A 14786-nucleotide genomic window follows, 5' to 3' on the forward strand; every position below is an offset into this window, starting at 1 on the left:
TATTGTTCTCTGTCTGTGAATAAATGTCCTGCAAAACATTTTTGAAATTGTGTTTTTATTTTGGATACAAAAATTAAATGTTATGTTTTCTCATTTTTGTTTATTTATTTATTTCACTTATTTTACTTTACCACTATTTCACTTGACAGTCAGCCTTATTAGGTTTCCATCCTTTTTAATGTGAATTTTGACTAAAAAAAAAGCTTGATAAAAAGTGCAAGAAATATGGAATACAATTGTCAAAATTTGCATAAAAGTTTGTACTTATTCACATAATTTTTTGATTGAATTTTTTGTTGAAGCCACAAAGATGGCCATCTAAAAGCACCATGCTCAGTCACTCTAGAAATGCATAGCTGTCAACATGCTCTAGAGCTCTAGAAATACATAGTTACAAACCTGCAGCTGTTTTATTCAGTTTAACTCGTTCAAACAAAAAACATCACTTGCAGTGCAAAAGTATTAAGAATTTCATCATTTAAAGTGATGTAACTGTCATTCATTCGACTGTCATTGTCCACTACAATACATGCCAGTCCTTGATAGATTTGCAAAATAATAAGGTGCATTTTTGTACCTGTAATATTTTATAAAGTTCATTTTGTGCCAAAGTTTCAAATAAAAATTAATGAAATCCACAAGCAAAATACAGAGTTTAAAAATGTCTAAAAGATGATTACTAATACAAATAATGAGAGCTAAACTTGATTTATCAAAAAGATTACTACTCATTAAGATAAATCTATTACTCATTTTGCCAGTCTTTCATTTTTTTCTGTTTGCTGATTTTCTGAAAACATTTTTTGCTTCTGGAATCGCTTCTTTTGAAACCTTTCTTTTGCTTCTGTCTTTTGCCATATTTTCACATGCGTGGGTCTCAGGGGAGAGGGTCTTTCACTCAACTGATTTCAAGTGACATGGCAGAACGTAATGCTGAGTGCAGTATTTTTGGGTTTTGGATTGGTGTAATCTCAAACCTGTAGTGCAGTTTCTATCTGAAAGCTCTGTTTTTCAGTTCCATTCCAGAGTCATTTTAGCAGCACACAGTTTAGTAAGTTTCTAGAAAAGCTGATTTGACTTACTTGATTTAATTTGACTTACCCTGCTCAATAGGCATTCATCATTACACACACTGTAATGTACATAGCCACTATATAAACCATGCCATAATCCTTCAGAATAAAAGCCTCCCACTTTCCTCTACTGTAGTCCATAAATGCACATATTTGCACTTTTTGCAATATACATCTTTTATAAATGTCTACATTTGTATTAATATTTGCTGCTCAACTCTTTTTGCTGTACATACTGTATATATGTACTTCAGTACAGAACTCGATTTTCTCATTGCACATCCTTAATATTACTTACAGAAGTATTATTTTTTCTGTATTTATTTTATGTTGACTGCACCTGCAAGAGGCATTCCTTGTACATCTGGTACTTGGGCAAATAAAGATTCTGAGTCTGATTCTGATTAGAGCCTATACTAATGCATGAACCTGCTCTTGTTGAAGTGTATGACTTTTTTGAGGATCTCTTTGGCTCCTTTTTTAAAAAAAACTGAACACCTGTCCCCAAAAGACTGTTCAGCCCATCCTTTTCTCCCTTTTGTTGGAATCTTAGGAGCTATTGTGTTATTCATTTATGACACCCTTTGCTTCAAAGCTGTTTTCAAAGGCCTGATCCTCCTTTCTCCCAGCCAGCTTCCTCACAGTTATGCTCAGAGGCATTCCTGTCTACACAGTGCTAAGCATTAACATGCCATCGCTGCAGTGAAGATTCATATCTTCATCATGAATGCACTATTTTATTTATTTTAGTTCACATGGAAACTAAGCTTTAGAGTTTGTTTTACCAAGGCCTTAGGATTAGTAAAGAAAATTCACTGAGTTGCTGACATTCGAGCTCGATGGCATAATTCATGTAACAGAGCTTCAGTTCTTGGTCCGAACATGAGCAGTCTAGCCATGCATGAGGTATGCTTAGATTTAAAGCTGGGATAATAATGATAAAATAAACTGACTGGTGGTGCTTATAATAAAAATTCAAAAATATCACATTGTATGCTTTCCAGTAGACCACACTGTTGATTTCATATTTGGAACTGTGCTGTAACTCCTTTGGTCCACTCTGTACAAACACCACTGGCCAAGTCCTGAGGATTTGTTAAAGTGTCCAGTCAAAATACATTTTGCAGAGACAGGCTAACAGGAGGCCAAACTGTTATGCTGTTGCTAGCTACAATGTTTGCCAGTATGTCTTTACCAATAGGCTCAGAAAAAAAAATGTCCATATAGTGATTGTTTGATCATATGTTCTGCATTTTAAGTACTAAATCTTTGTCAGCATTTTAAAAAATAACAGATTAGTTAAAGTGTAATTCCAATGATAGTTCAATTTTTCTGCATTATTAAATGGTTAAGCTGTAAACAAAGTCATTCAGAGTGATCTGATGTGAAATGTTCCTTTCTAGAGAAACTCACAGAGTCTGAAGTTTTTACAGTAGGTGATAGGAACCGGATGTCCAAAGTAGTTAATGCCTCTAAAAGCCACCTCTCAGATATGTATTATATTAAATGGTCGCAAATGCCTTGCCTGATGCTGGAGACGTTGTATGATAGTTTTGAGAAAATATTTTTTAAATGTGTTTTTAAAATCTATTAGTGGCAGAGAGGTACAGGGCATCGTAAGGCAAAATAAAACCCTAAAAAAAGTTTTTTAGATTTGCCACTATTTTACTATTATCACCATTACATACACTAATACCATCACAAGTTTAGAATTACTGGTTCATAGTCGGTAAGTTTCTCTACTATGAACCATTTCACATCAGACCACTCTGAATGACACTGTTTACATCTCAAAGATTAGAATATGGTAGAATTGGAGATTCGCAGCATGAAAGCGCATCTGAAAAATCTGCAGGAATTGCATGATGCAATCATGTCAACATGGACCAGAATCTCAAAAGGAATGTTTCCAGCATCTTTTGGAATCCATGCCATGAAGAATTGAGTCTGTTTTGAGTGCAAAGGGAGGCCCTAACCAGTATTAGTATAGTGTTCCTAATAAAGTGCTCAGTGAGTGAATATTTCTGTATTTTCAAATCCTAATTCTTTAAACTTTGCTTGTGTTTGAGAGGAAACAAATGTACTTGTTACTCAGTTCCACCTTAATCATTGAGTACTGTAATTCTTTCACTGTTTTTAATTTAATTCATTTCTTTTGGTCGGCTGGCTGTACCAAGAAGTTCCACTGCAATTCTGTATGGAATTCATGTATTTTGTTGTTATTTTGTTGTGAGTCTTTTTTGCTCCTGCTTTTTTTTTAGGTTTTTGCTAGGCTACTTGAGTTATTATTTTATGGAAGTAACTAGGGGTGGGACAAATAATTGATAGTGTAATATTGTGATATTGGTGGTTTAAATGTAGAATCAATACATGGAGGCTCAAGTATTGACATTTCAATGTGTACTAAGCCCATTGTTAGACCACATGCAAAATATTACCAAAATGCCTTTCTGTCTTAGTTCAAGAGATGGCACTCTTTTATGTTGAGACCAATGTCTCTATCAGTGAGGCTATTGCTATGAATAGATGGTGTATAGGAGTATATGCTTGCCCCTCACTTAGGAAAACAGGGTTCAGGCAGGACTGAGCAGCACTATTGTAACAAACTAATAAGATTCAATGGATGTGATTACTAACATTATATTTACCTGCAACTAGTCTTGTAGAACTTGAGTACAGTCTCAGTCTCAAGACCATAAATAATGGTCTTGGTCTTGTCTTGATGTTGTCTTTACCTTGTCTAGGTCTCGGGGTAAGATAGACTCGGAAATTGGAGGCATCGCACTCAATGGTCTTGCGAATAATTTCTGGTTTAAGATCTAATTGATGCCTTCCATGATGGTTTAATCAGGTATTTTTAGTCCGTTGACGTTCACTGGTTCCAAAATTCCAATGTGCCCTGAGGGTAGATCAGAATGTTATTATTACTGTGTTTTCATTTAATAATAAAATGGATGTATGTAATTTGGTTTATATTCAGTTGAGTTTAGGTGGTGATTCTGATAAAGTTTTAAAGAAGAAGGGGCAGAGAATAACCTTACCATCATTTGCTTCCAAAAATTACAATGCAAAGTTGGACTAAGACTATAATATAATATTTAATAGTACGTTTAGGCTATATGTAATTTCATGTTATATTTTACCAAATACATTTTGATTATGTATTAATATATATGTTGTAAGTTAAATGACAAAATTTATGATGAACTATAAACAAATATATTGAACTGAAAATTGCTCTAAATAAAAGTGAAAGCATTAAATGTTCTTTGCCTACTTTACAAATAAAAGCATCTGCTAGGGTTAAGTCTTTGTCTACTTCACAATTTTGTTTTGCTTTAATAAAAATATTCAAATGTGATGAAGTGTAAACACTTAAAAATTAGACAAAAAATATTGCAGGAATAATTTCTATTAGTGGCTATGCACTGCAATATGTCATTTTGCAATACTTAGCGTATCACAAATCTTTAAACATGGTGAAACCCCTGGAATGTAATAATACTTTATTTTTAGTATTGGCTAAGGTTGCTCTACCCTTCTCTGCCTGCAACACACAGTTCCACCCCCAGATGGTACCAGAGGGTCAAATTTAAATCCCTACTGTTTTTTTTCTCTAAAGCACACTGCTGTGACATGTACTAGTGACACAAGAGAGAAAGGGAGAGAGATAGAAAGAGAGAGAGACAGAGAGACATCTGCAGTCCTACCTTTCACTCCCTGATAAATAAAAGCATGGCACTGCACAAATATGGACTCCTGCCAGTCCGTATCCATATGTCATACACTCCCTCCATATAAATTCTGCAGGCTTTCCTCTGATTAAAATATAAATCATAATTTATGCACTGCCCACAGACGCTATTTCATCAAGGTTAATAAAGAAGGAGAGAAGGAGGAAAACATGGGATGGATGAGAAAACAAGAAAATGGCCTGGTGCTATGCAAATACATAGAAAAAAAGGCACCAAATATGCACAGCTCAGGCCTGCTGTTATTATTCTCTAAGGAGTACATTTCTCTGATTCTGATTCAGGAGGGGTCAAGGTGATTCCAACAGATTTTTTTTTTACCTTACTACCATAGCCGCTGCTCTATGCAAACTGAGTAGTATAGGCCTCATCCACTCATGTCTTCCTAAGTTTTTTCTTAAATTTGTTCTTGAGAAAGATCTTAAGAAAAAGTCTATGTCAGATTCATGACGTGTGCTTAAACCACAGAATGTTCACACTTTTATGCTCTTGAGTGTGCGTAGGTTCTGTTCTTACCTAAGATCAAATCCCAAATAAGAAATCATTGGTGAATATCACAGTCTTCCTGAAAACTGTGTCAGTGGGTTTTAAGATGAAATTTCATATTTGCATATTTAATCCCAAAACTATTTACAGTTAATGTATACTGAAGTCATGCTTTAAGCTCACTTTATTCCAAAGTGTGCATAATTTCTAAATTAATTCAAAACAGCTCAGTTTTGTCTTCAGTTTACCTGTTTTGGCAATCATTTTGCTGCTAGTGTCTGGGTCTGCTGTGCCTTCTAATGTACACCCCTAATTGAATTTCATGTGAGCCACCCAACATACTGACAAACTATACTTGTAAGGTAGGTTTCTGTCACTTGAAAAGTTATAGTCGATTGCAAATTTAGGCAAATTACATGTTTTTTGGAATCTAGAACAGCCAAATATGGTTAATGTTGATTACTGCTTAATGCTAACATCCAACGAATCCCATGGTGGCGCTAGCACTACTGTGTAGGTGTTTTTTTGATATTTATGGCCAGAGGTGAAAGCCCCCATATGGAAAAAAATATATGGGCATGTATTTTTGTAGCCATGCAATGGACTGCCGCCCTGTCCAGGGTGTTTGCTGCCTTTCACCCAATGAGATCCTGCACCCTCCGCAACCTAGGAGGATAAAGCAGTTTAGAATGAATGAATAAATAAATGAATGTATTTTTAAATATATTTTAAATACATTTCAAATACACTGCAATTCATGCCAAAATACGTTTCAAACACTAAAATATATTTTAGAATATACTGCTATATTAACCAAATATATTTTAAACTTCATTTTTTAAATATATTACATATAGAAATGTACCATATAAAAATAAATGTATGTAAATGTATTTATTAAATACATTTGAAAATGTTGCAGTTTTGTAATTTTGAGTGCTATCAAATAAATCTTTATATGGCAAAACCAAGTGTAGGTAGTGATGCAATGTAAAAAAGCAGTTTAATGATTTGATATCTTGTTTATTTGAAATATATTTTATGTGAGCGTTACCACATACATACAGTGGTTAATACAGGGTACAAAGCAAAACACAGAAGTCAGTACCATTAATTCTGTTCATGTATATTTAGTTATATCTGTAACCTTTGTTAAAACTACATACAATTAAAAAAATAAAAAATGCAAATAAATGCATTTGTATTTAATAAATAAACATTTTGGCCATTTTCATACATTGCAAAAATATATTTGATAAATACAGTTGAAATATATACATTTCCATATAGGTAGCTCTAATAGCCTCAGTTTGCCACTGCAACAAAGTGCACCTACAGTTGTATGCAAAAGTTTAGCTGCCACATTCAATTGACACCCCTTCTAAAAAAACAAGCATAGGCCAGCATGGCTGGTGACCAGCAAAACCAGCCTACGTTATGTTTTGAATGCTGGTATTCTGGCCAGCCAGCACAACTATGCTGGGTAAGCTATAAACTCATGCCTATAGGAATCACCCTAGAGGTGAGTATAGGCTATACACCTGCTTATACACACTACTAAACAAGTAACTGTAATATAATTTATTCTTGTGGAAATTATACATACAAATCATTAGGGGTGTAATAATACACTCAGCTCATGTTTGATTTGATTTTTGATACTGGGTTCACGATTCTCACAATACTCTGAAGAAACTTGAACGAAGAAAAATTATGACTGTAATCACAATCATGTTGCACAACTAACTAATAACACTAGAGCTGGGAGGCAGGAGGAAAGCTGCCATGAGTTGTTGTTGGTTCTGACTAGTTGCAGGCTCAGTGTTCAAGCAATACAATTACTATGCACAAATAATAGAATGTCCATTCTCCACAATCCAATCCAAGTTTTGCAATGTTGCATTGCCATATCACATTGCCATGATGCACCATTACAACCCTAACAAATTATACATATGTATGAATTAAATACATTCAGTGCATTACTTTTAATGAGTGTACTTTTCAGGCTACTTGTGATGTACCTACATTTTTGAAGCTAAGTAATATACATACATACATATACATACATCATCTAAACCGCTTATCCTTCTGGGTCGCGGTGGGGTGCTGGAGCCTATCCCAGCTGTCATTGGGCGGAAGGCAGGATACACCCTGGACAGGTCGCCAGTCCATCGCAGGGCAGACAGACAGACATACACAGTCACACACAGGGGCAATTTTAGCATGTCCAATTGGCCTGAATGCATGTTTTAGGACTGTGGGAGGAAACCCACGCAGACACGGGGAGAACAGGCAAACTCCGCACAGAAATGACCCCGGTTGCCTAGCCGGGAATCGAACCCAGGCCATTCTTGCTGTGAGGCGACAGCGCTACCCACTGCGCCACCCCTAAGTAATATACTGTAAGCTAATTCTGGATAGGTAAACATCCCATAACTGAAAATTTTCAGCCCTGCTTGGGATCATAAATAACCCTGTCATCTGCAGCCGAATAGCAGAACCTATACAGAAACCTGAGGTTAAGTGTTTTGTTCAAGGTCACCCTACCTCACACCAGCATATTGAACCTTTAGCCCTCTGGTTACCTTTTGCTTTGTGAGTCCCAGCACTATTCCAACACCAGCCCTCAAGTCATTATGCTGTCCCCTGCATCTTTGAAAGCATTAATCTAGTCTAAGGTCACCCAGCAGGCTAAAACACACTGTACAACTAGGACAACAACCGATATGTGAAAAGTGGACTATAATTCAGACCACATGCATAATTGACACTTTGTATAATGGTTGTAGAGCTGCTCTTGCTAACATCAGTAGTAAAGCCATTATGGTGTATGTATGCCGAACAACATCTGTGTAAGTAGATGCGAGTGTGAGTGGAAGACCTTGGAGGCAGGTGTTGGTAATTACCACTCGCAAACTGATTATGGTTTGGAAATCCAGGTTAGAAGAACTCTCCAGACAGTCAATTACGGAAATAAATCAATAGAAGCCCAACATACACAATAGCCCTGTAGCCATGAGTTTGGACTGCTTAAGCTTGCATTTTCTCCATGTAATTTGCTAATCGTATTTCTATATGTAAGGAACTCAATAAGCTTTTTCTTCAAGTGTAAGTTGAATGGAGAATTACCTTAGAGAGCAATACTTTATATGGGCTCAGTGCCACTTGCTTACAACCTATTCTAGGACTTTGGCTACAGTTGTATGCAACACTTTGAACATCTCTGCATGTTTTATTCATCTGAAATGAAAATAAACCAATACATAACTTTTAATTTCTAATTTGAACACAATAATTTATTGAAAACAATAAAACATAAATGTTTTGGTAGTGACTTTTTCAGTAGTGACAATTTTAACTAATTTTAGCATAACTCAAAAACTCTAGTCAATACAAGACTGGTAAACACTGCTTTGAACTGTTGTACACATAAAATCATAATGTTTTTCATTAAAATATAAAGAAGTTTGCATATTGAAGAAAATATGTGTTTTATTAGTGACAATTCTTAAAGTTGCCACTGATTTTCAGACTTTGGGGCATTTTTTTTACTTTAATTTTACTTCAAAACAATGAAATCACCATGTGGCCATGAGGAACAGGGATGCAGTCTCACTTCCTGCTCTAAAATTCACACTTTAAAACCTAGTAGTTTTTGGTTTACTTTATTTATTTGTTAAAATTATTAATAAAATCTAGTAACACTATTTCTTGTCTAATCCAGTTGCTGAGATAGATCTATATATCGCTGTTGTCGGAAGAAAACCTTGTATCTCCAAAATAGTGACTTTACAGGAGAAGGAAAAAAAATACTTTAGTTTTAATGTAAGTCAATGGAACCAGACTTTTTTCCAAATCATTTTGGGCCATTTCTTTTGGTCCATTTATCATGAAATTTACACACAATGTAAAGGGCAACAGATTTTCAAATTATGTCAAAAACTGAAAAATAATATATAAAATAAATAAATAAAAATAAAAATAAAATAAAATAATAAATAAAACATCCGACAGCAGTGATATATATATATATATATATATAAGTCTTAAAATATGAACGTAATCACTTTTGCAACATGTTATTGTTTGTTTAATTGGCTATTCTCATTCTAAACGTGAAGTTTGAGAGCATTTTAGATGTTTTTGCTGTTCTCACTGTGATGGTGTTTGTGTTTAGTTTTATCAGTTCAGCCTTTTTCCATGAACACTAACAGAATGACATTAAACTATTAGAGTCCTCAGAATGGTAGTCTTATCTAAGCCATTAACTCCAGTATATATTATACTTGATTCAAGTTAACCTAACTAATTCGAGAGTAAGCAGAACTTAGAGTACAAGTAGAGTACTGCTAGCTCAGTGGAAACTATTTATAATGACTGGACTGTTTGAGTTAACCTTACTTGCTGCAGAAGTGTGGATCACTGAAAATTACAAAGTAACTATAACTCATATATAGAGTAATTTAAATGTGATTTAGATTTACAGTGCATACTGTATAGTAAACCTTTTTTTTTGCACAGGCCACATTTAATTTTACTCCTAACATGTTAGCTTTACCAAATAAACAATAACTGTGTAATAAAATATGCATAGGTGTAATAATTTATTTTTATAAACAAAACGTGATTTGACCAGAGACGCCTAACCTTTTGGATACAATAGTTCATCTGCTAGTGGTGGACCACCTTAATGCAGCTGAAACTTGCATTAATGAGTCTTTTATGTTCATAACTGGCAAATGACAATTTGATATGCACAGTTTGATACCTGATGTGTGCTTTGGTGGTTTCTGTAGATGAATCATTTGCTGGAAACATACAAATTCGTCATACTTGCGTTTGCCATACTGATGAATTGTCATCAGGACATTTGCCAGGATAAACACGTCTGATTCACAAAAGAGTAACTAATAATTCAAGTGCGCTCTCAGCAGAAGATAAGTACGTGTCTGTGTCATTGCGTGCATGTTGTAATTGCCATCCGTCACAATCTGTGAGGACACGTTCGCCTGTCGTTCTTATTTTCTTTCTCTCCCACTTTGCGCCTTGTTCCTCAAGGCTGATTGCTTTTCACTTTTCATTTGTGAGGCCTGGAATGATCTGAGTAAGTCTGTAATGATTAGTGTACTGACCAAAATGTTCCAAGCCTGAAATAGAGGAAAGTGTCATCAGTGGCTGTGAACAGTTGACCCACATGCCAGTCTAGACAGGCCAACACTATTTATTTGATTGCTCGGTTGTGCAAGCTGATGTTGGGGCAGATTGGCACACCAGCCTATACCAACACATATCCATTTCCATCCGCTGGCCCCCCGGAACAATCTCATTTATCCAGATGATGTCATGGCAGGGCCTTTCTCTGCTGCGCCTTGATTGGCTGGCATGTGTAACGAGCCGGCCAATTGGCTCGTTTCCCATCTCATTGCGGCCATTCATTAAATTGGCGGAAAATTCATGGCCGATACCAGCCATTAACCAGCCCTTGAACATCAACGAAGGGCTGATGGGAGATTACGAGATTATGCAATATCACTGTCCAATTTGATTAGTCGGCACTGTTGTTAACTCCACAAACTAAATTACTCCATTTGATAGATGAGACAGTAGGCAATATAAAGAGGAAATTGAAAATGGCTGGGCCGTATCTCACTTTCTCCCTCGCCTGCTTTTTGCTCCAGTCCACCAAATCACACTATTGGCTCCCAGTGAATCCGTATAAGTGGTGTTGGAATGGGCCTGTGTACGCGGTGGTTTCTTTGTAGTGCTTCGGCAAACTGCTGTGTTTTCAATTGAGTAACGAAACATAGCTGAGCCCCACAGTCCTTGAGCATGAATATCTTAAGATCATTTGTGCATAAAAGTTCTTCAGCAATATCTATGTCAAGCTCTTGCCTGACTTTTCCATTAAAAAATCCTTACATGCTTCCCCATTTATTTTAGAAGATTTCTGATACCCTTAATAACCTTCAACCCTGGCAGCGAATAAATATTTAATTAAAAAATCAAATCCATATTAAGGACAGTTTACATTTGGCTCCATGAGAAGTCGAGTGCAGCTATGTTTAAACACCCCCCACAGAGTGATTACTGCTTAATATTTCAGTTCTCGATTAAAATCTTATGGCTCAAGATTAGCTAAAAGATGTACCACACATTAAGATTTTATTTGGGGTGGAATTATCAAAATTAAAACTTTCTTTCACTGTGTTTTTAATAATTCAGGGACGACTGTCAGGACAGACAGGGGCACAGCATGTAGGTTTGGGAAAAGCATCATGTTGAGAGCTCTGAAAATCATAGAATATGAACGATATTAAACTTTTCATCCTAATTTGACTTCTGGTTGGCTAGAACTTTGACAGTTATCATCCGTATATAGCACATACAGTAGGCTATATATATGTGGCCCCTTTTATTTCCTTATGATTAAATTAATCTTTAGAGATTGGACACTGCTCAGGGTTTGCTCAGTTAAGTGTGAAAAAATGTGCATGTTTATTTTTTTCTTGCCAACCCACTCAGAAATAAATCTAAACTGCTCGCTGTTTATGTGAATGTTCCTGTTTTTAAAATGTGTAAGTCAGGAAACATGAAAAATATTTCACATTTTTTATGCAGCTGACACAGTTCTGTACTTTGTGCTACTGTAGTCTGAATTTTTGATTGAGAGTAGATATGATGATAAATGTCCTTAAAAGGACATTCAGGCCAAAATGAAAAATGCACCCCTTGCTACATCTGTTGTAAACATGCTCAAACATAGTTTCTTCAGTGAGATTTTCCAGTTTAAAGACTAGGAAACTGTCTTTTGATGATGTACCTTGAAGCTACAGCTGCTTAAGGTGGTGTTTTTGGGAATGGCATGTTTTGTTCACTAGCTTGTGAATGCTGAAAGATGACAGAAGATAGATATGTGCCGTTGAAGCTGTATAAACATAGTAACTGTCTTTAATTTATAATTACAATGCAAATAACCATTTACTCAAACAGATGAATCCAACCCACATACTCAATGGATTACTCCAACCCACTCAGAGATTCATTTCAAATGACAGAAATGACTCATCAGATGATAAGGACAAGCTAAAAGCTAAATATAGTGAGGTAGCTAGCTATACCTTTCCTCAGTATGGCTTTTGTTTCTCTGACTAAACTAAATGTCTCTGGCATTCGATTTTGTGCTGAATAAAGATTTAAAAAATTGTTTTTTTTTTTAAAGATTTTGTTGGACAACCAAGGTAAAAGTCAAACTACTGCTAGCTTAGTTGTATTTATTAGCCTACAGATTAGTGGTAGAAGTCACAACTGGTTGACACAGGGATTCCCAATAGTTGTATGATGTATTTTAATGATAGTTGTAATGCATGCTGGGTATTGTAGCGAAACAACACTCATGAACAAAAACATTAAAACAATATAAAATTGAGAATTCTGTCAAACTGATGAGGCTGAAGGATACAACACTGTACAACAGAATACTGCATAACACACCAACAAATTAAGCTCATTAAAATATATGTAAAAAGTTTAAAGAAGTAAAGGCAAAATGTGATGTAAATTAAAAATATATTAATTTTCATATTTAACTTGCTTTACTAAATAAATCCTGATTTGCCAAGATACAATAAAAGGTTTCAGTGTTTTCATGCAACATCAGGTAATAGCTGTAGAGTACTGCAAATCATCTTGGCTGGCAACTCTGAACTTCAGAAAGAAGGAAGCATTCACAGAATTAGGGCTAAATAGGTTTTATTTCTGGTGTTAATATAGGCTTGTTGATTACTTGGGGCACATATGTCAAACTCAAGGCCCTGGGGGGCAGATCTGGCCCATAAAACATTTTAATCTGGCCGTAAATTAATATGGCTTGTGAACAGCTCACAAGAGGGCAGAACGAATTAATGAATTATGGATGAATTTATAAAGAAATGGTGGCATTTGGTCCACCCATTGGCTGAAACTAAAGACACCATTTTATGAATAGGATGAAGCCAGCATTGGATAAACTTGCATGCTCGCTCATGACTGGTGGAGGTGTGTGGTAGAAGAGAATGGACTGGTAGCAAAGATAAGAGAAAAACGATGCAAGAGGAAAAATGCCGAGGTGAAGTGACAGTATATTCCTGCATAATACATCAGGAGGCTCTTTGCAATAGCATTCTTGCGAAGGGCTTAAACCACACACAGACATTTCCAGTTGTTTGTGAACAAGCTGAATATGTTCACAAGCTTTTCACATCACATAACTGACACAGAATGAAACACTGTAGGGGTGCAAACATGTTGTCCTGCATATAATACAGTGAAAGCCTTGCAAACAAAACTGTGTTCATTGAAGAGCCAAAGACAATAAGGCAACTCGAGGCAGCACTTTCCCCACTGCACAGCAGCAGACAACCACTGCAGCTTTTCTGTCATATTTTGCTAGCAAACTAAGTTTGCTTCCCTTCAAATTTGTAAGGATTCCCAGACTTTATGACACAGGAATAGAGTCTTCAACTTTTCACAAAGCCTTTTGCCAGTGATGTGGAGACTGAAACTAATGGCCGTACAAATGGAACTGACAGAACTGCAATGTAACAGCACACTCAAAGACTTTTTCGCTTCAGTCAGTGGAACACGGTTTCCACCACTCATTCCGGATGGCACGCCGCAGCTCAGCATAAAGGGCACCTGTGCGCAAGTGAATGTTTGGAAGCACACTCTTTTGTGAACAGATTTTCTCCTTCGCAAAGAAAACCAGATCCTCTAACAGATAAAGTGTGCTACATTCCGTCTTACAAGTAGCCATAGCTCAGGACTTTACCTCAAGATTTGACATGCTTGCATCAAAGAAAAGAACCCAAGGTTCAGGGTCGACAAGTCAGCAGGAGGCTGTAAGTGAGTAAGAAACAGGATTTTTCTCTTTTCCTGGTTTTTATTCTGCATCTGAGGATTTTCTTTTCAGCAGAAAGGCTCATTTTATGCTAATATGCTAACAACACCCTGTTTCTGTGTAAATCACAGCACAAGAGCATTTTATGAACGCAATGACCATCATAGGTCAAGACTGCATTTTTTCTCTAACACCTTTAAACTAGTGTAGCTTGCAACATCATTAAAATAATTCAATAAGGTCCTCATCTAAATTGAATTTGACATTCCTGGCTGAGGGATTGTCCTGCTGTCAAAATACACTGCTGAGGACATTTTGGGAATAAACCTCACATCCTGGCACAGAGTCAAAACAGGACTGCAACCCTCCAATACATCAGCTTATTGCCCGTGTTAATGAAGCAGGCTAAAAACCTCTCCAGTTGTTCTGTGTTTAAGTGTTATTTTAGATTAACTCGCTCAGTTATTAGACACATGCAATATAATGTAAAATGGAAATTCCCCTTTGCCTTCAGCATAATAATTACAGTTTTCGAAAATTAAACTCCACCATATTTGTATATCATGTTCCTAATTTGCATCTTGTAAAGACCATGTT

Source organism: Colossoma macropomum, unplaced genomic scaffold (genome assembly GCF_904425465.1).
Source record: "Colossoma macropomum unplaced genomic scaffold, Colossoma_macropomum, whole genome shotgun sequence".
NCBI lineage: Eukaryota > Metazoa > Chordata > Actinopteri > Characiformes > Serrasalmidae > Colossoma > Colossoma macropomum.